This window comes from Myotis brandtii, unplaced genomic scaffold (genome assembly GCF_000412655.1).
Source record: "Myotis brandtii unplaced genomic scaffold, ASM41265v1 scaffold277, whole genome shotgun sequence".
Taxonomy (NCBI): Eukaryota; Metazoa; Chordata; class Mammalia; order Chiroptera; family Vespertilionidae; genus Myotis; species Myotis brandtii.
In genome coordinates, this window is record NW_005360548.1 from 319,982 (window position 1) to 324,430 (window position 4,449).

Sequence of the window (4,449 nt, forward strand, 5' to 3'; positions counted from 1 at the left end):
GCTGAACGTTGTTTATGAGAGATGATTCTTGGATTTAAATATGTTAGATTATAGTTGTAGATATGTCATATTTATTTATATTAGTAAAATTACTGTAGTGTTTTTTCCAATATAGGGCCTATTTGCTAAAATTTGTTAAAAATAACAGTGAAATATTAACAAAAAATAACCTGTTAATTTAATTATAAGCAAATCTTGGTTAAAAACATTTTTAAATTAACAAGGTTTTAATTTTCACATATGACATACACGCCAGAAATTTTGTCTGTTAAACACTAAGTCCATTAAATTGAGGTCCGCAAAATTGAGGGTTTATTGCCTGGGTTTTAAGATACAAAGTAGAAGATCACATTTTCTATCCAAAAATTTCCAAAATCCAAGGGAACCATATGAGTCCATAAATGTCTAGTCTGGGCTTCTGCATCCAGGATAGTTGGCCATTGTTTCATAGCTACTTCTGATCCTATTTGCCTTAGCATAGACAATAGGCCCTGTTGAATTAGGGAACAGGCATGTTCCCATTGTTGAGTTTGTGCATGAGTTTTTATAGTCTGCTGAATCTGTTCTACCCATTGAGCTAAGGCCTTATTGTCTTCCCATGCTGCTTCCCACCCTTTTCCTTCTTCTAGAAACATCATTCCCTCCATATGACCTATTTTAGATGAAGAGTCTTTTTCTAATGAATAATGTTTTTCATTAACTACCAGTTCAGCTTGTCCCAGAATATCAAGGCCTGCCCCTACTCCTCCAAGTATTTCCCTTTTATTTCTTATTTAGAGAGCCAATATTGTTGGACCTACCAAGAATGTTGTTGCCATTGGGTAGCTATGGCTTGGGAGCAGTTAAGGTATACGGAATGCACCCCAAAATGTTGAGTTTCTCATGCTATAGTTAAATGGGTAGAGGTAACTCCAAAATGAGCTAGAGTTTGAGTATTCCATAGGACTTCCAGCAAGTGCCCAGGATGCAAGAAGGGTGGGGTAATTACAGACATATCTACCCATCAAGTAATACTGATAATTTCTAAAATGGAGACCCATTGATTTTTTCTGGTTTCATAAGAGCATGGCTGGTGAGTCTGAGGACAAGATATACTATGACAGATAAGGACAGGTTGCTGCAAGCCTTTTCCCATCATATCCAGGTATTTTTCTTAGCTTTTCATCATCCTTTCCTGTAGCTATACAATACTCATCAAGATAAGAGCCATATATAATTATATCAGGGGAATTATTAGGGAGATGTTCTTGGAGGTATTTGTCCAAAGTGGGTCCTATTAATAGATATTTCCAGAAAAAAAGTACTAAAGCTTATATTAATAGTAGAAGAAGACCAATGCGTGGCCAACAAAGCATTAACTTCATTATCACAACTGATAATCAGAATATCATTGTCTAGTAGGTGGGAAAGACTAGCAGGTACACAAATTAAAATTTTCATATCTAATAAGGGAGAGGGCGTGGGGAGACAGATATTGTTTACATTAGGAAACCATAAGGAGGATAATAACAAAATAAAAATCATTTTATGTTTACTTAATTAATAACAATTAGATTATATAAGAACAAGGTATGAGTAGCATTAATTTGTGAGCATAGAGGCCTGGCTGGTGTCTCAGGATAGCTGTCTGCTTTCCATGTTAGTGGCTTCTCATCCTTGAAAAGTCTTTGATCTCCGCTGTAGACAGAGGCGAGTGTCAGAGACAAGAGTGCATGTCCATTCATAGTTAGGTGCCTTTTTCAAATGAGAAATGTGAATCCATGAGTTAACTCCTTTGAGTTTGGCTGCACATGGGTTACTTATTAATACCTGGTAAGGTCCCTTCCAACAAGGTTGGAGAGAGTTTTTCACTTGATGTCTTAAAAAATATATATATATTGATTTCAGAGAGGAAGGGAGAGGGAGAGAGAGATAGAAACATCAATGATGAGAGAATCACTAATCAGCTGCCTCCTGCATTCCCCCCTCCCCCCACAGAAATAGCCTGAAACTCAGGCATCCCCCTCCCCCCGCAGAAATAGCCTGAAACTCAGGCATGTGCCCCAACCAGGAATCGAACTGTGACCTCCTGGTTCATAGGTCGATGCTCAACCACTCAGCCATGCCCGCCGGGCTGATGTCTTTTATAATAGACCAAATTTCTTGGTTTTAAGCCATGATCCCTAAAATCTTTATCTCCTAGGAGCGTACTGTGAAACGAATCAGTTACTAATCTATTAATTTATTTAAGCTGGTTAATAGACCATCAACAATAATGTAGAATGTCTCCTTTTTTAAAAAAATTGATTTTTTGAGAGAGAGGTAGGGAGAGGGAGAGATAAAGAGAAATGTGGATGTGAGAGAGAAACATCAATTGGTTGCTACCTGTTGCATGACTGGGGACTGAACCCAAAACCTGGGCATGTGCCCTGACCAGGAATTGAACCTGTGACCTGTCAGTGCACAGAACAATGCTCAACCAACTGAGCCAAACTGGCCATGGCTAAAATGTCTCCTTTTAGAAAAATTGGTTCATATGCCCTTTCATCCAGATGCATAGGGCTGCTAATGGCTATTTCATAAGGAGACAATTTGTTTACCAAAAGGAGTAGATCTCAGATTGAGGAGCACTGTAAGGAGAGCTCTTGTCCAGGGGAGATTAAAGGCTTCTGAAATTTTGGCTAGTTGAATTTTGATTGTACCATTGATATGTTCCACCAATCCAGAGAACTGGGGGTGACTGGCACAATGAAAATGCTGTAGACTAGGCCAAATGTTACCGACAGATTTTATTATTTGCCCAGTGAAATGAGTCCCTCGGTCACTATGTAACTCAGAGGGAATTCCCCAACTGGGAATTATTTATTCTAAGAACAATTTACCAAGCATTAAGGTTGTTGCTCTCTTGCAAGGGAATGCCTCAACCCAGTTAGAAAAATGTACAAATCATGACTAACATGCATTTGTATTCTTGAACTGGTGGCATTTGGACAAAATTCAATTACTACCTTAAATGGACCTAAAGGAAATGGGAGATGTCCTTGGGATCAATGGAGTGGTTTTCCTGGGTTATATTTTTGACAGATAAAGCATCTGCTGCTCAGCTGGCATGACTCAGTGGTTGGGCATTGACCTGGGAACTAGGAGGTCACAGTTCGATTCCCGGTCAGGGCACACTCCTGGGTCATGGTAGGATTCCCAGTCAGGGCTCAGCCCCAGTGTGGGGCATGGAGGAGGCAGCCGCTCAATGATTGTCTGTCATCATTGATGTTTCTGTCTCTCTCTCTCTTCTCCTTTCCCCTCTGAAATCAATAAAAAAAAATTAAAAACAATAAAAAAATCTGCTGTGCACTTTATGAGCTATAGTAGGGGAAGGTTTCCAGTAATATTGTTTATTCCATGAAATCGTCTTTTTAGGGCCCCAATGTGTTAGCTCATGTACATGTTGAAGTACAGGGAGTTGAGCCCCTATAGGTACAATAGGTTTCTGATTGGGTCCAAGATATATCTATCTGTCTGTCTGAGTCAAAGGTTCTCCTTTTTTGTTGCCATGCTCTCTTTTTTTCTTCTGTAGGTGTCTGTTGAAATTATAAAAGATAATATTTTATTGATTTAATAGAAAGCAAAGAACATTCTGAGGTCTGGATAATGTGACCGTTCAATGCTGCCTGCCTAGCATTGGTAAAATGATTTCCTTTACAATGGCCTGGAATTTTGATAATTGCCAATTGTTTTGGTTGCTATATGGCATCTAATAATTCCATAACCAGTTTTCCATTTTTTGTGGGCTGCCCTGAGGAAGTTAAGAAGCCTTGCTGCTTCTAAAACATTCCAAAGTCATAAGTTACACCAAATGCATAGTGACTATCAGTGTAAATATTGGCTACTTGATCTTTGGCCAACTGACAAGCCCAAGTTAGAGCAATTAGTTCAGCTTTCTGGGCAGATTTTATTTTAGGTAAATAAGAACTTTTGATTATGTCCACCATGGAAGTTACTACATATCCAGCCCAGTAATGTCCCTATTCATTTCTCAAATAATATCCACTTGTAAACCAAGTTAAGTCACCATTATTAACTAGAGGCCCAGTGCACGAAATTCGGGCCTAATCATCGGGCCTAAACTGGCAGTCGGACATCCCTCTCACAATCCGGGACTGCTGGCTCCCAACCACTCGCCTGCCTGCCTGCCTGATTGCCCCTAACTGCTTCTGCCTGCCAGCCTGATCGCCCCCTAACCCCCCCCCAGCAAGCCTGATCGACGCCTAACTGCTCCCCTGCTGGCCCGATCAACCCCAACTGCTGTCCCCTGCTAGCCCAATCACCCCCAACTGCCCTCCCCTGCCAGCCTGGTCACCCTTAACTGCCCTCCCCTGCAGGCCTGGTCCCCCACAACTGCCCTCTCCTGCCGGCCTGGTCACCCTCAACTGCCCTCCCCTGCTGGCCATCTTGTTGCAGCCATCTTGTGAT